Below are 24,722 nucleotides of genomic sequence, written 5' to 3'. Positions count from 1 at the left end.
TCCATGCCCTCAATGATGTTTAAAAGCAAGACACCCCACAGAAAGACTAGGCCCATGCACCACTGAGTACCCCTGGGCATAATGGTTGAAAGCAAGGCAAACTGGGTGCAGGCCTGAACACACTGCCTGGCTTCAAAATAGCCCCTTGAGCCCCACCACATGGCCAGGCCCTGCCTGTACCAGGCCTCAAAATGGCCCCTACCCACATGGCCAGGCCCCAACATCACCCCAAAAAGTCGAAAAACACTCAAAAATCACCACAATCCCATGCCATCCATGCCCTCAATGATGTTTAAATTCAAGACACCCCACAAAAAGACTAGGCCCATGCACCACTCACTACACATGGGCCTACTGGCTAGTGAGGCTTTACAGGCACCCCAAAATTAAAAAACAAATCAACATATAACAGTGAGCTAAAATTCCATGACATAAATGAGAATTAAGTTTTTTAAAAAATCACAGAAACAGTTGTATCATGCACCCATGACTAACCCTGGGCCTACTGGATACTGTGGCTACCCACCACAATATATATTTTGTTAAAGTTGTGAAAAAAGTTTAAGAACTGTAGTTGCCTCAACTGCAATGCCCCAAACAAACAACACCAACTTACTTGGGGCACTTCCTCCCTCCCACCCCACCCCAAAAATGGATTCCTGCACCAAAAAGTGCAGCCAAATGTCAATCTGAGGAGTTATTCTGATCAAAATCATAATTTTCACAAGGTTTATGCTTCCTATGTTGGATTTCTTTGGCAGAATTGCAATTTTTGCAATTTCGGGAACGAAAGCTGTTCAAATCTCCCGCCGGAAGTCAGCTGCGCGCCGCATTTACGTGTTCGGCATTGTTTACCCCAGCAATGCGTGATCACGGGCCTTTATGACGTACTCGCGTTGTCAAACTCTCGCTGTTGAAGGTGGCAAGCCGCGATAACGTAATTGCGTACGAAGAACTCTTGCGCGATCACGCAGCAAGATCGAAAAAAGCGCAGCACACGCAAAACCCTGAGAACAACAACTCGGCGGACTCAGAATCACGGTAAGTCAACGCGCGCGCGCGATATTGTATTTTTCAAGCACGACCAAGCAAAATAATTCGTAGCTTGCGAATTTGCGGACTTTTGGGTAAATTCACGTGATTCGCGGATCGCGAAATCGTCAAAAATCCGCAAATTCACCAGCGAAATGGATTTTACGCCCATGCTTGCTCCCCAAGCGAATGATGCATCGGATCTTGCAGTGGCAACAGGCGCTGTGATGACTTTCGCCGTGATGAGAATCGTCTCGCGCTGTCTACGATGCGCTCCACAAGCATGCGATGCATGAAAATTGCAGATATTCTTCTTTTCTTATTGTCCAGCTCCCCAAACAGCAGGAAACAACTTCCAGAGGTCCCACAAATGGATCAAGCACTCTGGGAAGGGCAGAGTTCAGGGGGGAAGCTGGGAGTGAAGTCCTTTTGTTCCTGGGACTTCTTAACAGGAGGCCTGCTCTCCTCAGGCCCTTGGAGATCTCTTCAAGCAAGAGGACACAGCAACGCAAAGTCCTTCCCCTCTCCTTGGCAGCAAAGCAACTGCAGGTCAGCCCACAAACACACAGCAGGACAGTCCTTCGTCTTAAGTCTTCCAGCTTTCTCCTTGGCAGAGGTTCCTTCTTGATTCCAGGATGATCTAATCTTCTAAAGTCTGGGTATCCCTTTTTACCAATATTCTCTTCTGAGGGCAGAGAGGCCTTGGCCCAGTCTGAACCAGTTTGGGTCAGTCCTGGAGCACTTTGTTTACTTGACTTCTTCTTTTCTTTGAGAGAGAGGGACAGGGTTGTCAGCCGCCCAGCAGGTGGTGGAGCCAGCATTGTGGAAGAAAGGCACAACCTATTCAGGCCCAGGTGCTATCCCCTCCCACCACTCAAGATGCAGATTAAGCTATTCAGCCTAGGGATGACACACTCAGCCTCTGGGAGCCACCCAGCCCCTGTCACTCACAAACCAGACAGTCAATTCACAAACAGACCAAGGCACACAGAAGGGTAAGACAAGAAAACAGCCACTTTCTAAAAGTGCTGTTTCAAACACAGGATTTAAAAACCATCCCTCCTAAAAGATGGGTTATTAAACTCTGAGTTCATGGATACCAGACTTTAATTTTCTATTTTGCTCCTTTGGGAAGTTATGCAGTAAACATTATACAAAGCATTTCCCATTATAGCCTATGGGCAAGATACCCTTTCAATAGTGAAAAATGGAAATGGCTGTAATTCACTACCAGAGCATGTCACCCACACTGGTACATGCTCTACCTTTCACATACACTGCACCCTGCCCAGGAAGGTACCTAGGGCCTTCCATAGGGGTGTCCAATATGTACAGAAAGGGAAGGGTTAGGCCTGGCCAGTGTGGACACTGGTGAGGTCAGCATGGCAGTTAGCAACTGCACCCAGGAACTGTGGTGGCAGGCCTGAAACACCATTTTAGGGCTACTCCTGCTGGTGGCACAATCAGTGCTGCCGGCCTACTCGTAGCAGTTGAATAACCAGCCCTAGCACACTCAGTGCACTTCACTAGGGACCTACTGGAAAACAAATATGCCAATCATGGATAACCAATCACAATAACAATTAATACAGAGAGCATATGCACATAAGCACTGATTAGCAGTGGTAAAGTGCACAGAGTCCTTTTGCCAACAACCACAGGTCAGGAAACGCAAGTGAGGAAGAAGCTAAAGTTTGGGAGTAACCCTGCAAAAAGGGGCTTTTCCAAAATTTGACTTCTTCTTTCTTTAGAGAGAAAGGGGCAGGGTCGTCATCTGCCCAGTAGGAGGTGGATCCAGCATTGTGGAAGGCAGGCACAGCCCTATTCAGGCCAAGGTGCTATCCCCTCCCACCACTCAAGATGCAGATGGAGCTATTCAGCCTAGGGATGACTCACTCAGCCTCTGGGAGCCACCCCAGCCCCTGTCGCTCACAACCAGATAGTCAATTCAAAAACAGGCCAAGGCACACAGAAAGGTCAGACAAGAAAACAGCCACCTTCTAAAAGTGTTGTTTTCAAAACACAGGACTTAAAAACCATCCTTCCTAAAAGATGTGTTATTAAAATATGGGTTCAGGGATACAAGACTTTAATTTTCTATCTTGCTTCTATGGGAAGATATGCAGGTAAACATTATACACAGCATTCCAAATTATAGCCTATGGGCAAGAAAGCCTCTCAGTAGTGAAAAACTGAAATGGCTGTAATTCACTACCAGAGAATGTCACCCACACTAGTACATGCTCTACCTTTCACATACACAGCACCCTACCCAGGGGGGTACCTAGGGCCTATCATAGGGGTGTCCAATGTGTATAGAAATGGAAAGGTTAGGCCTGGCCAGTGTGGACACTGGTTAGGTCAGCATGTAGTAGTGGGCTTCAGCAAGGCCTACCAGTGCTAGGGGTTTGCCCTTGATTGCACAGAGTCCTCAGACCATAGAATAATAATAATAATAATAATAATAAAACCATTTGTAAAGCGCCTGGTTACTCAAAAAACAGAGTGTCCCCACGCTGAATACTGCAAAGAGGCTCAAGGGAAGGAACACGTGTACGCCAAACCTGGGCAAGGAAAGAGATATGGATTAAGTACGTGGGAAAAGAAAGGTTTTAAGTTTTCCCCGAAACCTGATTTCAGAGGGTTCCATATGGAGCTCGAGTGGGAGCTCGTTCCAACTCTTGGCAGCCAGGTATCTGAATGAACAGCCACCCATCCTGGCTCTGGTGATTTTAGGGATTTTGAACATCATCGTTCCAGAAGATCTCAGATTCCTGGTGGGGCGATGTATTGTGAGAAGGCATTGTAGATATCCTGGACCAGTGCCATGGGCGATACGGTGGGCAAAGCATAAGGACTTAAATTTAATTCGTTCCTTGATGGGGAGCCAGTGGAGTTTGGACAAGGCAGATTTCCCTGAGGCTCTTCGAGGAAGTTTGAGCACTAGGCGTGCAGCGGCATTCTCAGCACACTGGAGTTGGTGAAGTCCTTTTTTGCTCAAACCTAATAGCAGGGCGTTCCCATAGTCCAGATGGGGGGTTACTAGGGCATGGACAATGGTCTTCCTGGAATCCATGGGAAGGAGGTCTATTACTTTCCGGAGAACTTTCAGTACGCTGAAGCACCTAGCTGTGACTTTGCTGACATGCGGCATGTATGAAAGGTTTGAGTCAAGTATTATGCCCAAGTTACGCACCGAAATCACAGGACAGGGCGGGCTGCCTAATTCCGCAGGCCACCACATGTGAGACCATGCGGAAGATGATTTTCCTACCACCAGCAGCTCGGTTTTATCACCATTAAGGCGGAGGCAGTTGTTGTTCATCCAAGCTGCCACGGAAGAAAGACAGTTGGAGAAATTGGTGGCATCTTCTCTGTGGTCGGGCGTAAGCTTGAACATCAATAGGGTGTCATCAGCGTAGCTAACAATGCGAGCGAGAGGTTCCATATAGATATTAAATAAAGTAGGGCTCAGACTCGAGCCCTGAGGAACCCCGTGGCTCACCTTCCTAAGAGAGGACTTAAAGAGGGGGCAGTGCATCTGAAAGTTCCTGTTGACCAGGAAGGACTCCATCCACGCAAGGGCGTGCCCCTTTACTCCCATATCAGATAGCCGAGACAGTAGCGTTGAGTGCAGCACGGTGTCAAAGGCTGCACTTAGATCTAAAAGTACCAACGCTGCTGTCTCTCCCTCGTCCACTATGTGCCTTAGACTCTCGGTGGAAAAAAGTAGGGCTGACTCAGTAGAGCAACCAGCTCTGAAACCTGATTGTGTGGGGTGCAGGAGCGAATGTTCTTTCATATAGCTTGTGAGCTGCCTATTCACTACTTTTTCCACGATCTTATACGAGAATAGAAGTTGGCACAGAAACTGGAATAGAAAATACAAGATTTATTAAACCTCATGAGGTGGAACTACATTCACACAACACCCTTCGGTAATGTATGAAGTAGCACACTGAACAGAAGGAGCATGGTCCTTTTATACCCACACAGTGGCTCAAAAGAAGGCGGTACAAGTACAGAAGAGAAGGTTTACATACATAAAAGGTCATACAGAAATGCACAGAGTCAACAATAGGGAGGAGCTAACAGTTTGCTGATTCTGGTAAGAATAACCTGACAGTTACAGACTAGGAACATATTTTAGGACAGTTACAGGTTTCCTCTGCACATGTGCACAGTAGCAGAACCTAAATACAGTCTGTTCACAGGCAAAATGCAAGAGCAAACAACACCAAGGTAGGACAGAGCATATGGCGAGCACATGGCAGACAAGATGGCTGCTGAATACAAAATGGCTTCAGCTAAATGCTAACCTCAGTCGCTGTCAAACTACACAGACGGCCCTTTTAGGATTAACCGAAGACATTCAGTCATTTGGGGTTATCTGAATTTACATTTTGTATATCTGTTGTCATCATTTCAGTAATTTCTTTATTCAACATACGTTGGGCTCTAATTTCGGCAACATTTTTCTTAGCAGGTGTACGGGCAGAAATGCAAGCTGAGCAAAGCATTGGACCACATTGTATACATGCACAGCATGTGAAAAGTATTGTAATTATTACACACAGGATAGTCAGTAGCTTCCAGACGCAAGTGGAAAAGAGTGTCCAAAACCAGCGGGCAAAAGTCCATGTACCGGTCTCTGGATGAATTTCTGCAGCAATCTTATGCAGTTTAGAGATTGCATAAAACACTGAAGATGAGTGGTCCGGAATAAAAACACAGTAATTACTCCCAATGATGCGAAATGCACCACCTCGATCAGCCAGAACCACATCTAGGACCATTCGGTTCTGGAGAGCTACGATCCTTGCAACTTGTAGTTCCTCTGTAATGTTCCCAAGTGCCATAGCTGTCTGGTTGGTAACAGCTTCCACAACTCTAGTCAATAGTCTTAACTTTCTGCTGTTTAATGCAGCACCCACGAAGAAAAACAAGCTCAAATTGAAATCAACGTATTGTTGCAGAGTGGTGTCAGTCTGGTCCATTCATCATTACTTACTGTCCTCTTATATCTATTTTTGGAAATATCGTTGAATAGTTTAAAGTCCCGATGATACGATGCAGGTGCCAGAAACACAGGGGGCAACAGGAAGGACACATAACATACGCCAGACCAACCAGCAGGTAGTTGATAATATCCCTTATTGCCACAAACAAAGTAGGTATGATGTGAGGCCATAAAATTGCTGTTATTGGCACCCTGAATAGTCAGTACCACTGTACACTTACTCCTTCCTACTGGAATTCTCCCAACACTACTAATACACAAATCTGCTTTAGCTCTAACAGAAATCACAGATAGTTCATTGTTCTTGATAGTTCTCATATTTGTGAAGACATATGGTGTCAAAATATTGTCAGATTGATACTCTTCCCATTCCCATTTAGTCCCTTTAGCTTGAGGATAGCCATCTTTATCTTGGTAGCATACTTTAATGAGGTGAAAGTTAATCCCACCTACTGAAGGCTTTCCAAATGCAAACAAAAGCGCATCCCAGGCTTGACAAGAACCATTGTGAGAGAAGGGAAGAGGAGTAAAAGGTGTTCCTCCCATTTTCTGGTGAGCAGGTATCATCCCATACACCCAACAGTTGATAATATTTGTGGCATTGTGGGTGTGATGCAGCATCTGAATAAATTGTTATTCAGGTAGGATTGTCGATGTTTCTGCTCATGATATGGAAGCGTAAAGTAATGATGTTCAGCTGGCGCTGGAGTTGTGGCGATCAAAAGCTCTCAAGCAGTAGCCACTTTCTCAACAACCCAGGTTGTCACCGCTACAGCCACCATAGCAACAACAAATCCTACAGCACAAATGATCTTTCTCTTAGCAACAGTTGATTTCATTGTAGACATGATCAGCTCATCGTAGAAACAATCATTGGAGCGCTTAGCCCTGGGCAGCCGTTGGTTTCTTCACCGAGGATCAAGACAGGTGTCACTACACTATGCAGGACTGATCCCCCCTTTGCCACATCGCCATTCCTTTTCACCAACCCAGGGCGGTAGCTCAACCAGTCGTTTTCAACAAAGCAGATTCTTTCCTTGGTCTCAACTGATATCAGGATACTCCAGCGATCGTGTGGTCCTGGAAGACTTCCTCAGATTAGTCAGGTTATATAGCTTGGCCTTTCTCCGTTTCCAGAACTCTCGATGGTCAGTCAGCACAGCAGGTTCCACCAAGGCAGGCGACACTCTCTTGCAGTGAGTGCTATGGACCTAGTTTTTCCGATTCGTCACTCGAACTGCTGTCCTCGTGGCTAGAAGCACTTGCTCTGGCTCCAAGCTGTTCGACCTCTTGAAGACCTTGACCATAACATGGTCACCAGGACGTAGTTCGTGGGAATCACCAGTAGATGTGACAGGAAGAGCTTCTCGAACCTTTTGATAAATAGAGATCAAACTGTCAGTTAACTGTACCAAATAATCATTCATCAGAACACATGGAACATCATGTATGGGGCGTTGCTAAGGAACTCCCCAAATGTTCATCGGTCTCCCAAACACCACTTCATATGGTGTAAGCCCAGATCGTGAATGTGGCACCGATCTTATGGACAACAATGCCAAGGGTAGTGCATCTTGCCATTTCAAGGACGTGGAAGCCAGTATTTTCGCTAATTTTAATTTCAAAGTACCGTTGTACCTCTCCACTAATCCTGCTGATTGTGGTTGGAAGACTGCATGGAACTTCCTTTTGATTCCTAATCCTTTCAGAACATACTCAACAACTTGCCCAATAAAATGAGGTCAGTTGTCACTCCACATAAGTTTACAAACACCATATCTAGGGAAAACTCCTTTAGAAGCACTACACTCTCGCTGTAGTGAGAGCTGCATTATCCTTTATAGGGTATGCCTCTATCCATTTATTGAAGGTACTTACTACCATTAGGACATACTTCAAGTTATTGCAGCGTTCAAATTGGATGTAATCCATCTGCAAAACTTCAAAAGGTGCAGTTGGTGTAGCAAACCTTCCTGTAGGAGTCCATGTCTAAGTATGGGCGAAATCGAACTCGAATTTGCAATTCGCAAAATCCGCAAATTTGTGCAAATTTGCGGATTTTAGTTTTTTTGCGTGTTCGCGGGGCTTTTTGCGTGTTCGCGAGTCGTTTGCACGGCGAAGTTACCCATGCGGTCGTGTATGGCTGCGGCCATCTTGTTTGCGTGACGTGTTTCCCTTTCCGAGCGCTAGTTGCATGCTCGCGTCGTATGCGGCGGGCGATTACGTGTTCGTGGGCTTTTTCGCATGCTCGCAAGGGAAATATCGCGCAAACTTACCCACGCGGTCCTCAATGGGCGCAGCCATCTTGTTTTTCATTCATTGCTATGGTTCTGTGCATGCTTTCTAATCCTGCTTTCATCTGTGCAATCCTTTGTTTCTTTGGACTTTTTTTAATCTTTTCTACTCTATATCTATCCCTCTTTTTTTCTAGATCTATATTTTGTGTTTTTTTCAACTTTTCGTTACTTTTAAAGCTACTTTTTTACGCTTTTTTTTTTTACTTTTTCCCTATTCTTCCTTTTTTTTCTTTCTGCTGTACAGGACCATGGCAAAGGGAGCCGGGAAGGAGAAGGGGAAGGGTCCTGCACCCCGTACCCGGCACCCTTGCGGCGGTTAAGAGAGAAGGAAGTGATGGCCAGGGAGATATTCAGCCCGGTGGAGGTGGCTGCACTGACCTTTTATGAGCAGAAACCGGTCCTTGGATGCTTGATTCCGGTCTGGGAAAGACATGGCTTGGTAGTTCGGACTGGACTGTTCCCATGGGGCGCAGTGTCAGAGCTGATTTGCTTATAGCCAGTGTCTAACCCAGGGTGGTGTGGAGTGCAAAAAAACGATGGATTTAGGCCCTGATCCTTGTACTGGGGTGAATGTATGACATTGTTCTACATTCTGTCCATCAACTGTGTTTTTTGCAATTTTCACCCCGAGTGTGCTGGGTATACTCAGACGTGAGTCCTAGTCTCTCCACACCACTGGAGTCAAGCTATCCAGGCTGAATGAAGGCTGATAGCCAGAAACCGGTCCTTGGATGCTTGATTCAGGTCTGGGAAAGACACGGCTTGGTAGTTCGGACTGGACTGTTCCCATGGGGCACAGGGTCAGAGCTGATTTGCATATAGCCAGTGTCTAACCCAGGGTGGTGTGGAGTGATAAAAAACAATGGATTTAGGCCCAGATCCTTGTACTGGGGTGAATGTATGACATTGTTCTACATTCTGTCCATCAACTGTGTTTTTTGCAATTTTCACCCCGAGTGTGCTGGGTGTACTGATACGTGAGTCCCAGGCTCTCCACACCACTGGAGTCAAGCTATCCAGGCTGAATGAAGGCTGATAGCCAGAAACCGGTCCTTGGATGCTTGATTCCGGTCTGGGAAAGACATGGCTTGGTAGTTCGGACTGGACTGTTCCCATGGGGCACTGGGTCAGAGCTGATTTGCATATAGCCAGTGTCTAACCCAGGGTGGTGTGGAGTGCAAAAGAACGATGGATTTAGGCCCAGATCCTTGTACTGGGGTGAATATATGACATTGTTCTACATTCTGTCCATCAACTGTGTTTTTTGCTTTTATGAGCAGCGCCACCTCCCCAAGACCGTGGCAGCAGGGGGCAGGCTCGCGTCAGGGTATGGCCTCTGGGAGCGGCGCCAGCTGTGGGAAAAAGTGTGCCAGGCCATGCGGAGGGAGTCAGGGGTCCGGCGCACCTACCAGCAAGCGACGCACCAGTGGTCGGACCTCCTTGACCGCGAGCAGGACCTGCTCCACCTGCTCGGTGTGGAGATCCCTGGCCTTGGTGAGTAGCTATTTATAACTACTTTGTTTTCCTCTGCTCTGTGTTATATTGCTAATATATGTTTTTCCCGAAGAGCAAGAATGCTGCCAATTCGATTACATTGCAGGTAAATTAACGTTTAAATGGCTTCTGTGATTGCAGGTGCTTGCCTGCTCAGTGGCGTTGCTACTATGCTTACTTGTTTGCAACTTTGTGCTCATTTGGCCTGAATATGTATGAGTGCAGTACTTTAAAGAACTGCGTAATGCTAGAGAGACTAGAGACTCAAGTCTAGTCCTTCCTTTGTACTCCTGCTGCCACTAAGAAGAAAAGATAGTGATTGATTGATAGGTTCAGGTTGAGTATATTATGACTTGTTATTAGTAGTAGTAGTAGGACATTTTTTAGTGCTCTGCAATCATGATGTCGGACTGTGTCTGTCACGTCGCGTGCTGCTGAGTGCTGGCAGTTGTAGTAGAACCTTTTTGTTGTTGGTTTAATTAGTGATTTACATAACTTTCCAAGTAGATGGTCTGCGAATCCAGCAATACTGTACTAGTATCCTCCTAGTTGACCAGATCTGATAGGTCAATACATGTAGTGTGATTGTTGCTAATTTTTTTCCCCGAGATAATTTAGGATTCTGGTCAAAGAAATCAAATATTTCCAAAAAACAATCATCCATGTTTGTGTTTATTTCATGATCATCAGCACCTCCCAGGGGCAAGACGACAGCACCACCCCAGACTCCGGCGGAACAGAGTGGGCAGGAGGAACGGTCTACTGCAGGCTCTTCTGCTGGCCCCAGTAAGTAGTTCTGTTTTTAAGATAATTATACTTCCCTATCTCTATTTTTTACAAAATAGTCTTTGATCTTCTTGTAGACAGTTTCTACATTCTTATCCTGCCTCTCTACCATCACTCTCTGTGCTACTACAATTTACTAATATTTATGAGTCGGTCTGTGTAGGTAGCTAAGCTTGCCTAGTCGACAAACGTTGTTAAACAAAACTCTGATCCAGGAATAGCTCTAGAGCCTCTCAGTGCAGTCCTCTGGGTTGTCCTTGTTGTCTATTCCAGTCTTCTTAATGTTAGTGCTTTGACAATTTCCAACAACAAAATGTCAATGTCCACTGAGAATAAATAGTAGTTGTCTTTTTTATTTGATAGTAGCACATACCATACCGCTAGTGTTACATGGACTATTCTGCACATACAGACTGACTGAGCTGGCATTATGCCGGCTACCACAAGTTCACGTACAAGTAATTTTGTTCGCAAAAGTAGAGAAAAAAAGTCGAATACTGGTGTACTCTCTGACTCTCTGACTATGTATTGAGTCCATAGTGCTGCCTGGTAGTAGAATTCCTGAAACTCCCACTGTTGCAGACCTACAAAGACGGCAGAAAGATACATGCCAAAATGTTATACTGTGCTTGCAAATTGCTAGAGTTACTGTGAGACAACTTTCTGTTGAATTATTTTGTGTTATTGTTAAAGAGTAGTGGTTACATTATTTTTCATTCTTTCTTCATATAGATGCTCCCAAAAATCTCACCAGAGGGGACATGGCTGATCGGGTCAGGGCCCGGAAGATGGGGGCCATTCGTGTAGAATATTGCCGGCTGTGGGCTCGGGAAAATGAGGAGGGAACCTCAAGAACCTCCTCCAGCACTGCCCCCTTGTCTACCAGCCAGCAGCCTCCATCCCAGCGCCGTGCTGGGACAGCCCCCCACCGCCGCTCAGCTGCAAAAAACCCATCAGCAGCTGGCCCCCTCAGAGCCTGAAAGGCATGCGTGCGCCGCCTAACATTACGAGTGGACTTCCTGGAACGGAAGGTGGACGACCTTGAAAAAAAGCTCCGGAACCTCCGCAAGGACCACTTGCCCAAACACCGCCGGAAGTGTCTGTGTCCCTTGCCCCTTTTTTAAAGACTGTTGGGGGGAGTGGGAATTGGGAGTTGGGGATTATTTATTTTTGGGCTACTTGCTATGGACCATTGTTTGTGTTAGGGAGGGGTGGGGCTAGTTTATTTTTGTTAGGGGAAATACATCATTATTTATTTTACATACTTCAACATAGTGTACGCTTTGATCTTATTTTGTGGGTTGGTGGGCGGGAGTTACGGCATGTTTGGTTTTCCTCAAACTTACCGGCATGAATTATCTAAAACGTCCAAACATTTTCATAAGGGCCACTAACAGAGTTAGTGAATTCAATTGGCCTACTTGTACTTTACTTGTACTACTATAAGTCTCTCCTCCGCATCCTAGCTCATCTTTCTACCTCCCCAAAATGCTTATCTTACCTGTGATTTGTGTTTGAGAATAGATCTAGGCACAGCGCTGGCTGCATGGCAAATGGCGATTATATCATCCCAGACCAAAATTCCGTTGTTGTGGTGTTAGTAGGAGTGGTACCACACTAGCAGTAGCAGCATATGAAAATCAAAGTAAAGAAAATAGACATTGAGTGGCCTGAGAGGAGTATTAGAAGGAACAGTAGCCTAAGCAATGCTGAAGATAAGTATGGGAAAAAAAGAATTGCATGGATCATTATGGCTACAACAAGAACAGTGACATTGCAGCATAACACAACAAGTCTTTTTGACATGTAGGAGGATGATGTTGACGATGGATCCAATCGATGGTGGGCATGAAATTCAGAATTTATTTTAAAATACTCATTGTTGTTTTTTTACCCAGAGTTACTATATCCTAGGATTCATCTAGCTGCCTTAAAATTGAGTTGAGGAGGTTCCTTGCACCTTATCCTCCCCAGCAAGTGTGTGGAGTTATTGTTGCAATTTACTCACACCTCAATGAAAACCACACAGCCCAGGGGAAGAGGGTTAGGGTTTGAAACCTGGATGGAAAGGGGGTTTGTGGAGAAAGTTTTTTGGAGAGAGGAAAAAATAACACAGCATGGATAAACAACAAATGAAGATAAACAAATCTTTCGATACAAAGCTATCCATAAATCTTTTAAGGGACATAAAGGAAGTGCATGCACTACTGCATGCATGAAGTTGTTTGCTAAATGGATAGGTTTCTGAAAAGTAAGTAGTACTTTCTACAATCATACAATGTACTAACTATGAAGAACAAATGTGACAGTAGAGGGCTGCAGTAATTACGCATTTTCACTTGCCTATTTGCCCTCAGAGAGAAGAACCACTTAGTACATTAAATTAGTTTATAAAATAGCAAAGAAAATACAGTGACTGGAGGGATGAATTGAAGCAGAGAGCAAACAAATGCACAGAGTCACACTCATAGAAGTTCACAGCAATAACATTACTTAAAAGATAAGTAGAAGTGAAGATGGATACTGTAACTGTATGTTGTTGTAGTTGTCCTGTTGAAGTTGGGAAGTTGCATGCATCCAACCATTCCTCTTTTTCGCTGTACTCCTCTATTCCATCTGATGCTAAGCCGATCAATGTTGGGGACCAAAAGACACCTTGTCCACTGCCTGCCTGGTGGATACTGAATTGCGGGTCGCTAAGCCTGAGGTCATCCTTTTTGCCATTGCACAGGGTAAAAGCAGTCCAGTAATTGTTGATGGAAAAACAGGAAGTGACATTAAAACACCATGGAGAAAAAAATATACGGTACGCTGTGTAGTGCAAAAATCACACTTGCAGTTTCAGAGTCAACAGTATTACAAAACATACAAGCAACATTTCAAAAGTGCGTACTCTGAGTCTCCTTTTCAAGGATAAATAAGTGTGGGCGAAATTTGCGGATCTTCCCCTCAAGCTATGTGTAAAGTGTAAACCGCAATTTTAGAACCCTAACCCTAACTCTAACTCTATCCCTAGACCCTAACCCCCTTTTTTCACCATGGATTTTGTCCAAACCACTTGCGCCCAATATTAGACCTTCCCAGCAATGCCCCCAGACCCGCCAACCCACCCACAAAAAAGTAGAACCCCAAAACAGGCAAAAAGCAAAAATGCAAAATCTCACACTAGGAATATTTTCGACCTTCCTTCCATTTAGTCCAAAAGCGTTCTGCAGCTAGGCCATAACTCCCCTTTTCCCCCATGGATTTCCTTAAAAACAAATGCAATCAAAATTAGACTGTGCCAGCAGTGCTCCCAGACCCAAAAACCCACCCCCAAAATCCTAGAACCCCCCGAACAGCACCCCAAAACTAAGGAAGTGAGCAAAAACAGAAAAAAATGATCGCCATGGATTTTGTCCAAACCGCTTTATTCCGATATTAGACCTGCCCAGCTATGCCCCAAGACTCCTGCAGCCACCAGCAAAAAGCAGAACACCCCCAAACAGTCAAAAAGCAAAAATGCAAAAACGGGGGCTTAGACAAATTTATGCCTAGTTCCCAGATCACTCGGTGCGCGCTCTGCAGCTAGACCCTAACTCCCCTTTTCCACAATGGGTTTTCTGCAAACCACTTGCAACCAAAATTAGGCATGCCCAGTATTGTTTCAAGACCGCCCAAACACCAGGAACCCCCCTAAACAGCCCCCCAAAAACACGAAAGTGAGGGAAACGTCTGAAAACGGAAAAACTTTTTCGCCATGGATTTTGTCCAAAACACTTGATTCTGATAATATACCTTCCCAGCTATGCCCCCAGACCCCTGCAGCCACCGGCAAAAAAGCAGAACACCCCCAAACAGGCAAAAAGCAAAAATGCAAAAACGGGGACTTAGACACATTTTGGCCTAGTTCTCAGATCACTCCGTGCACGCTCTGCAGCTAGGTGCTAACTCCCCTTTTCTACCATGGATTTTCTCCAAACCACTTGCAACCAAAATTAGGCATGCCCAGCATTGCTCCAAGACCCACCACCCCATCAAACACCAGGAACCCCCCAAACAGCCCCCCGAAAACACGAAAGTGAGCAAAAAGTCTGAAAACTGAAACACTTTTTCACCATGGATTTTGTCCAAAATACTTGATTCCGATATTAGACCTTCCCAGCAATGCCCCCAGACCCCTGCAGGCACCGGCAAAAAAGCAAAACACCCCCAAACAGACAAAAAGCAAAAATGCAAAAACCGGAACGTAGACAAATTTAGGCCTAGTTCCCAGATCACTCCGAGTGCGCTCTGCAGCTAGGCCCTAACTCCCCTTTTTCACCACGGATTTTCTCCAAACCACTTGCAACCAAAATTAGGCATGCCCAGCATTGCTCCAAGACCCCCCAAACTCCCAAACACCAGGACCCCCCAAACAGCCCCCCGAAAACATGAAAGTGAGCAAAAAGTCTGAAAACTGAAAAACTTTTTCATCATGGATTTTGTCCAATACACTTGATTCCGATATTAGACCTTCCCAGCTACGCCCCCAGACCCCTGCAGCCACCGGAAAAAAAGCAGAACACCCCCAAACAGGCAAAAAACAAAAATGCAAAAACGGGGACTTAGACAAATTTTGGCCTAGTTCCCAGATCACTCCGTGTGCGCTCTGCAGCTAGGCCCTAACTCCCGTTTTCCACCATGGATTTTCTCCAAACCACTTGCCACCAAAATTAGGCATGCCCAGCATTGCTCCAAGACCCCTCAACCCGCACCCCAAACACCAGAAACCCCCCCAAACAGCCCCCCGAAAACACGAAAGTGAGCTAAAAGTCTGAAAACTGAAAAACTTTTTCACCATGGATTTTGTCCAAAACACTTGAATCCAATATTAGACTTTCCCAGTTATGCCCCCAGACCCCTGCAGCCACCGGCAAAAAAGCAGAACACCCCTAATTAGACAAAAAGCAAAAATGCAAAAACGGGGACTTAGACAAATTTTGGCCTAGTTCCCAAATCACTCCGTGCGAGTTCTGCAGATAGGCCCTAACTCCCCTTTTCCGCCATGGATTTTCTCCAAACCACTTGCAACCAAAATTAGGCATGCCCAGCATTACTCCAAGACCCCTCAACCCCCCCAAAACAACTGGAACCCCCAAACAGCCCCCCGAAAACACGAAGGTGAGTGAAAAGTCTGAAAACTGAAAAACTTTTCGCCATGGATTTTGTCCAAAACACTTGATTCCGATATTAGACCTTCCCAGTTATGCCCCCAGACCCCTGCAGCCACCGGCAAAAAAGCAGAACACCACCAATTAGGCAAAAAGCAAAAATGCAAAAACGGGGACTCAGACAAATTTTGGCCTAGTTCCCAAATCACTCCGTGCGAGCTCTGCAGATAGGCCCTAACTCCCCTTTTCTACCATGGATTTTCTCCAAACGACTTGCAACCAAAATTAGGCACGCCCAGCATTGCTCCAAGACCCCCCAACCCCCTCCCAAACACCAGGAACCCCCCCAAACAGCCCCCCGAAAACACGAAAGTGAGCGAAACGTCTGAAAACGGAAAAACTTTTTCGCCATGGATATTGTCCATAACACTTGATTCTGATATTAAACCTTCCCAGCTATGCCCCCAGACCCCTGCAGCCACCGGCAAAAAAGCAGAACACCCCCAAAGAGGCAAAAAGCAAAAATGCAAAAACGGGGACTTAGACACATTTTGGCCTAGTTCCCAGATCACTCATTGCGCGCTCTGCAGCTAGGCCCTTACTCCCCTTTTCTACCATGGATTTTCTCCAAACCACTTGCAACCAGAATTAGGCATGCCCAGCATTGCTCCAAGACCCACCACCCCATCAAACACCAGGAACTCCCCAAACAGCCCCCCGAAAACAAGAAAGTGAGCAAAAAGTCTGAAAACGGAAACACTTTTTCACCATGGATTTTGTCCAAAATACTTGATTCCGATATTAGACCTTCCCAGCTATGCCCCCAGACCCCTGCAGCCACCGGCAAAAAAGCAAAACACCCCCAAACAGACAAAAAGCAAAAATGCAAAAACAGGAACGTAGACAAATTTAGGCCTAGTTCCCAGATCACTCCGTGCGCGCTCTGCAGCTAGGCCCTAACTCCCCTTTTTCACCACGGATTTTCTCCAAACCACTTGCAACCAAAATTAGGCATGCCCAGCATTGCTCCAAGACCCCCCAAACCCCCAAACACCAGGACCCCCCAAACAGCCCCCCGAAAACATGAAAGTGAGCGAAAAGTCTGATAACTGAAAAACTTTTTCATCATGGATTTTGTCCAAAACACTTCATTACGATATTAGACCTTCCCAGCTACGCCCGCAGACCCCTGCAGCCACCGGAAAAAAAGCAGAACACCCCTAATTAGACAAAAAGCAAAAATGCAAAAACGGGGACTTAGACAAATTTTGGCCTAGTTCCCAAATCACTCCGTGCGAGTTCTGCAGATAGGCACTAACTCCCCTTTTCCGCCATGGATTTTCTCCAAACCACTTGCAACCAAAATTAGGCATGCCCAGCATTGCTCCAAGACCCCTCAACCCCCCCAAAACAACAGGAACCCCCAAACAGCCCCCCGAAAACACGAAGGTGAGTGAAAAGTCTGAAAACTGAAAAACTTTTTCGCCATGGATTTTGTCCAAAACACTTGATTCCGATATTAGACCTTCCCAGTTATGCCCCCAGACCCCTGCAGCCACCGGCAATAAAGCAGAACACCACCAATTAGGCAAAAAGCAAAAATGCAAAAACGGGGACTCAGACAAATTTTGGCCTAGTTCCCAAATCACTCCGTGCGAGCTCTGCAGATAGGCCCTAACTCCCCTTTTCCACCATGGATTTTCTCCAAACAACTTGCAACCAAAATTAGGCACGCCCAGCATTGCTCCAAGACCCCCCAACCCCCCCAAACACCAGGAACCCCCCCAAACAGCCCCCTGAAAACACAAAAGTGAGCGAAAAGTCTGAAAACTGAAAAACTTTTTCACCATGGATTTTGTCCAAAACACTTGATTCCGATATATCAGACCTTCCTAGCTATGCCCCCAGACCCCTGCAGCCACTGGCAAAAAAGCAGACCTCCCCCCAAACAGTCAAAAAACAAAAATGAAAACACGGGGACTTAGACAAATTTTGGCCTAGTTCCCAGATCACTCTGTGCGAGCTCTGCAGCTAGGCCCTAACTCCCCTTTTCCACCATGGATGTTCTCCAAACCACTTGCAACCAAAATTAGGCATGCCCAGCATTGTTTCAAGACCCCCCAACCCCTCCCAAACACCAGGAACCCCACTAAACAGCCCCCCGAAAACATGAAAGTGAGCGAAACGTCTGAAAACGGAAAAACTTTTTCGCCATGGATTTTGTCCAAAACACTTGATTCTGATATTAAACCTTCCCAGCTATGCCCCCTGACCCCTGCAGCCACCGGCAAAAAAGCAGAACACCCCCAAACAGGCAAAAAGCAAAAATGCAAAAACGGGGACTTAGACACATTTTGGCCTAGTTCCCAGATCACTCCGTGCGCGCTCTGCAGCTAGGCTCTTACTCCCCTTTTCTACCATGGATTTTCTCCAAACCACTTGCAACCAGAATTAGGCATGCCCAGCATTGCTCCAAGACCCACCACCCCATCAAACACCAGGAACCCCCCAAACAGCCCCCCGAAAACACGAAAGTGAGCAAAAAGTCTGAAAACTGAAACACTTTTTCACCATGGTTTTTGTTCAAAATACTTGATTCCGATATTAGACCTTCCCAGCTATGCCCCCAGACCCCTGCAGCCACCGGCAAAAAAGCAAAACACCCCCAAACAGACAAAAAGCAAAAATGCAAAAACAGGAACGTAGACAAATTTAGGCCTAGTTCCCAGATCACTCCGTGCGCGCTCTGCAGCTAGGCCCTAACTCCCCTTTTTCACCACGGATTTTCTCCAAACCACTTGCAACCAAAATTAGGCATGCCCAGCATTCGTTCAAGACCTCCCAACCCCTCCCAAACACCAGGAACCCCCCTAAACAGCCCCCCGAAAACACGAAAGTGAGCGAAACGTCTGAAAACGGAAATTTTTTTTCGCCATGGATTTTGTCCAAAACACTTGATTCTGATATTAAACCTTCCCAGCTATGCCCCCAGACCCCTGCAGCCACCGGCAAAAAAGCAGAACACCCCCAAAGAGGCAAAAAGCAAAAATGCAAAAACGGGGACTTAGACACATTTTGGCCTAGTTCCCAGATCACTCATTGCGCGCTCTGCAGCTAGGCCCTTACTCCCCTTTTCTACCATGGATTTTCTCCAAACCACTTGCAACCAGAATTAGGCATGCCCAGCATTGCTCCAAGACCCACCACCCCATCAAACACCAGGAACTCCCCAAACAGCCCCCCGAAAACAAGAAAGTGAGCAAAAAGTCTGAAAACGGAAACACTTTTTCACCATGGATTTTGTCCAAAATACTTGATTCCGATATTAGACCTTCCCAGCTATGCCCCCAGACCCCTGCAGCCACCGGCAAAAAAGCATAACACCCCCAAACAGACAAAAAGCAAAAATGCAAAAACAGGAACGTAGACAAATTTAGGCCTAGTTCCCAGATCACTCCGTGCGCGCTCTGCAGCTAGGCCCTAACTCCCCTTTTTCACCACGGATTTTCTCCAAACCACTTGCAACCAAAATTAGGCATGCCCAGCATTGGTCCAAGACCCCCCAAACCCCGAAACACCAGGACCCCCCAAACAGCCCCCCGAAAACATGAAAGTGAGCGAAAAGTCTGAAAACTGAAAAACTTTTTCATCATGGATTTTGTCCAAAACACTTCATTCCGATATTAGACCTTCCCAGCTACGCCCGCAGACCCCTGCAGCCACCGGAAAAAAAGCAGAACACCCCTAATTAGACAAAAAGCAAAAATGCAAAAACGGGGACTTAGACAAATTTTGGCCTAGTTCCCAAATCACTCCGTGCGAGTTCTGCAGATAGGCCCTAACTCCCCTTTTCCGCCATGGATTTTCTCCAAACCACTTGCAACCAAAATTAGGCATGCCCAGCATTGCTCCAAGACCCCTCAACCCCCCCAAAACAACAGGAACCCCCAAACAGCCCCCCGAAAACACGAAGGTGAGTGAAAAGTCTGAAAACTGAAAAACTTTTTCGCCATGGATTTTGTCCAAAACACTTGATTCCGATATTAGACCTTCCCAGTTATGCCCCCAGACCCCTGCATCCACCGGCAATAAAGCAGAACACCACCAATTAGGCAAAAAGCAAAAATGCAAAAACGGGGACTCAGACAAATTTTGGCCTAGTTCCCAAATCACTCCGTGCGAGCTCTGCAGATAGGCCCTAACTCCCCTTTTCCACCATGGATTTTCTCCAAACGACTTGCAACCAAAATTATGCACGCCCAGCATTGCTCCAAGACCCCCCCAACCCCCCCAAACACCAGGAACCCCCCCAAACAGCCCCCTGAAAACACAAAAGTGAGCGAAAAGTCTGAAAACTGAAAAACTTTTTCACCATGGATTTTGTCCAAAACACTTGATTCCGATATATCAGACCTTCCTAGCTATGCCCCCAGACCCCTGCAGCCACTGGCAAAAAAGCAGACCTCCCCCCAAACAATCAAAAAACAAAAATGAAAACACGGGGACTTAGACAAATTTTGGCCTAGTTCCCAGATCACTCCGTGCGAGCTCTGCAGCTAGGCCCTAACTCCCCTTTTCCACAATGGATTTTCTCCAAACCACTTGCAACCAAAATTAGGCATGCCCAGCATTGTTTCAAGACCCCCCAACCCCTCCCAAACACCAGGAACCCCCCTAAACAGCCCCCCGAAAACACGAAAGTGAGCGAAACGTCTGAAAACGGAAAAACTTTTTCGCCATGGATTTTGTCCAAAACACTTGATTCTGATATTAAACCTTCCCAGCTATGCCCCCAGACCCCTGCAGCCACCGGCAAAAAAGCAGAACACCCCCAAACAGGCAAAAAGCAAAAATGCAAAAACGGGGACTTAGACACATTTTGGCCTAGTTCCCAGATCACTCCGTGCGCGCTCTGCAGCTAGGCTCTTACTCCCCTTTTCTACCATGGATTTTCTCCAAACCACTTGCAACCAGAATTAGGCATGCCCAGCATTGCTCCAAGACCCACCACCCCATCAAACACCAGGAACCCCCCAAACAGCCCCCCGAAAACACGAAAGTGAGCAAAAAGTCTGAAAACGGAAACACTTTTTCACCATGGATTTTGTCCAAAATACTTGATTCCGATATTAGACCTTCCCAGCTATGCCCCCAGACCCCTGCAGCCACCGGCAAAAAAGCAAAACACCCCCAAACAGACAAAAAGCAAAAATGCAAAAACAGGAACGTAGACAAATTTAGGCCTAGTTCCCAGATCACTCCGTGCGCGCTCTGCAGCTAGGCCCTAACTCCCCTTTTTCACCACGGATTTTCTCCAAACCACTTGCAACCAAAATTAGGCATGCCCAGCATTGTTCCAAGACCCCCCAACCCCCCAAACACCAGGACCCCCCCAAACAGCCCCCCGAAAACATGAAAGTGAGCGAAAAGTCTGAAAACGGAAAAACTTTTTCATCATGGATTTTGTCCAAAACACTTGATTCCGATATTAGACCTTCCCAGCTACGCCCCCAGACCCCTGCAGCCACCGGCAAAAAAGCAGAACACCCCCAAACAGGCAAAAAGCAAAAATGCAAAAACAGGGACTTAGACAAATTTTGGCTTAGTTCCCAGATCACTCCGTGTGCGCTCTGCAGCTAGGCCCTAACTCCCGTTTTCCACCATGGATTTTCTCCAAACCACTTGCCACCAAAATTAGGCATGCCCAGCATTGCTCCAAGACCCCTCAACCCGCACCCCAAACACCAGAAACCCCCCCAAACAGCCCCCCGAAAACACGAAAGTGAGCAAAAAGTCTGAAAACGGAAACACTTTTTCACCATGGATTTTGTCCAAAATACTTGATTCCGATATTAGACCTTCCCAGCTATGCCCCCAGACCCCTGCAGCCACCGGCAAAAAAGCAAAACACCCCCAAACAAACAAAAAGCAAAAATGCAAAAACAGGAACGTAGACAAATTTAGGCCTAGTTCCCAGATCACTCGGTGCGCGCTCTGCAGCTAGGCCCTAACTCCCCTTTTTCACCACGGATTTTCTCCAAACCACTTGCAACCAAAATTAGGCATGCCCAGCATTGTTCCAAGACCCCCCAACCCCCCAAACACCAGGACCCCCCCAAACAGCCCCCCAAAAACATGAAAGTGAGCGAAAAGTCTGAAAACGGAAAAACTTTTTCATCATGGATTTTGTCCAAAACACTTGATTCCGATATTAGACCTTCCCAGCTACGCCCCCAGACCCCTGCAGCCACCGGCAAAAAAGCAGAACACCCCCAAACAGGCAAAAAGCAAAAATGCAAAAACAGGGACTTAGACAAATTTTGGCTTAGTTCCCAGATCACTCCGTGTGCGCTCTGCAGCTAGGCCCTAACTCCCGTTTTTCACCATGGATTTTCTCCAAACCACTTGCCACCAAAATTAGGCATGCCCAGCATTGCTCCAAGACCCCTCAACCCCCACCCCAAACACCAGGAACCCCCCCAAACAGCCCCCCCAAAAACACGAAAGTGAGCTAAAAGTCTGAAAACGGAAAAACTTTTTCACCATGGATTTTGTCCAAAACACTTGATTCCGATATTAGACTTTCCCAGTTATGCCCCCAGACCCCTGCAGCCACCGGCAAAAAATCAGAAAACCCCCAATTAGACTAAAAGCAAAAATGCAAAAACGGGGACTTAGACAAATTTTGGCCTAGTTCCCAAATCACTCCGTGCGAGCTCTGTAGATAGGCCCTAACTCCCCTTTTCCACCATGGATTTTCTCCAAACCACTTGCAACCAAAATTAGGCATGCCCAGCATTGCTCCAAGACCCCTCAACCCCCCCCCAAAACAACAGGAACCCCCCAAATAGCCCCCGAAAACACGAAAGTGAGTGAAAAGTCTGAAAACTGAAAAACTTTTTCACCATGGATTTTGTCCAAAACACTTGATTCCGATATTAGACCTTCCCAGTTATGCCCCCAGACCCCTGCAGCCACCGGCAAAAAAGCAGAACACCACCAATTAGGCAAAAAGCAAAAATGCAAAAACGGGGACTCAGACAAATTTTGGCCTAGTTCCCAAATCACTCCGTGCGAGCTCTGCAGATAGACCCTAACTCCCCTTTACCACCATGGATTTTCTCCAAACGACTTGCAACCAAAATTAGGCACGCCCAGCATTGCTCCAAGACCCCCCAACCCCCCCAAACACCAGGAACCCCCCAAACAGCCCCCTGAAAACACAAAAGTGAGCGAAAAGTCCGAAAACTGATAAACTTTTTCGCCATGGATTTTGTCCAAAACACTTGATTCCGATATATTAGACCTTCCTAGCTATGCCCCCAGACCCCTGCAGCCACCGGCAAAAAAGCAGACCTCCCCCCAAACAGTCAAAAAACAAAAATGAAAAAACGGGGACTTAGACAAATTTTGGCCTAGTTCCCAGATCACTCCGTGCGAGCTCTGCAGCTAGGCCCTAACTCCCCTTTTCCACCATGGATTTTCTCCAAACCACTTGCAACCAAAATTAGGCATGCCCAGCATTGTTTCAAGACCCCCCAAACCCTCCCAAACACCAGGAACCCCCTTAACAGCCCCCCGAAAACACGAAAATGAGCGAAACTTCTGAAAACGGAAAAACTTTTTCGCCATGGATTTTGTCCAAAACACTTGATTCTGATATTAGACCTTCCCAGCTATGCCCCCAGACCACTGCAGCCACCGGCAAAAAAGCAGAACACCCCCAAACAGGCAAAAAGCAAAAATGCAAAAACGGGGACTTAGACACATTTTGGCCTAGTTCCCAGATCACTCCGTGCGCGCTCTGCAGCTAGGCCCTAACTCCCCTTTTCTACCATGGATTTTCTCCAAACCACTTGCAACCAAAATTAGGCATGCCCAGCATTGCTCCAAGACCCACCACCCCATCAAACACCAGGAACCCCCAAACAGCCCCCGAAAACACGAAAGTGAGCAAAAAGTCTGAAAACGGAAACACTTTTTCACCATGGATTTTGTCCAAAATACTTGATTCCGATATTAGACCTTCCCAGCTATGCCCCCAGACCCCTGCAGCCACCGGCAAAAAAGCAAAACACCCCCAAACAGAAATGCAAAAACAGGAACGTAGACAAATTTAGGCCTAGTTCCCAGATCACTCCGTGCGCGCTCTGCAGCTAGGCCCTAACTCCCCTTTTTCACCACAGATTTTCTCCAAACCACTTGCAACCAAAATTAGGCATGCCCAGCATTGCTCCAAGACCCCCAACCCCCCAAACACCAGGAGCCCGCAAACAGCCCCCCGAAAACATGAAAGTGAGCGAAAAGTCTGAAAACGGAACACCTTTTTCATCATGGATTTTGTCCAAAACACTTGATTCCGATATTAGACCTTCCCAGCTACGCCCCCAGACCCCTGGAGCCATCGGCAAAAAAGCAGAACACCCCCAAACAGGCAAAAAGCAAAAATGCAAAAACGGGGACTCAGACAAATTTTGGCCTAGTTCCCAAATTACTCCGTGCGAGCTCTGCAGATAGGCCCTAACTCCCTTTTTCCACCATGGATTTTCTCCAAACCACTTGCAGCCAAAATTAGGCATGCCCAGCATTGCTCCTAGACCCCCCAACCCTGCCCAAACACTAGGAACCCCCTCAAATAGCCCCCCGAAAATACAAAAGTGAGCTAAAATCCTGAAAACTGAAAAACTTTTTCACCATGGATTTTGTCCAAAACACTTGATTCCGATATTGGACCTTCCCAGCTATGCCCCCAGACCCCTGCAGCCACCAGCAAAAAAGCAGAACATCCCAAAACAGGCAAAAAGCAAAAATGCAAAAACCGGGGCTCAGACAAATTTAGGCCTAGTTCCCAGATCACTCCCTACGCGCTCTGCAGCTAGGCCCTAACTCCCCTTTTCCATCATGGATTTTCTCCAAACCAATTGCAACCAAAATTAGGCATGACCAGCATTGCTCCAAGAC

Source organism: Lissotriton vulgaris, chromosome 1_1 (assembly GCF_964263255.1).
Source record: "Lissotriton vulgaris chromosome 1_1, aLisVul1.2, whole genome shotgun sequence".
Taxonomy (NCBI): Eukaryota; Metazoa; Chordata; class Amphibia; order Caudata; family Salamandridae; genus Lissotriton; species Lissotriton vulgaris.
Note: the sequence above shows the minus strand (reverse complement) of the source record.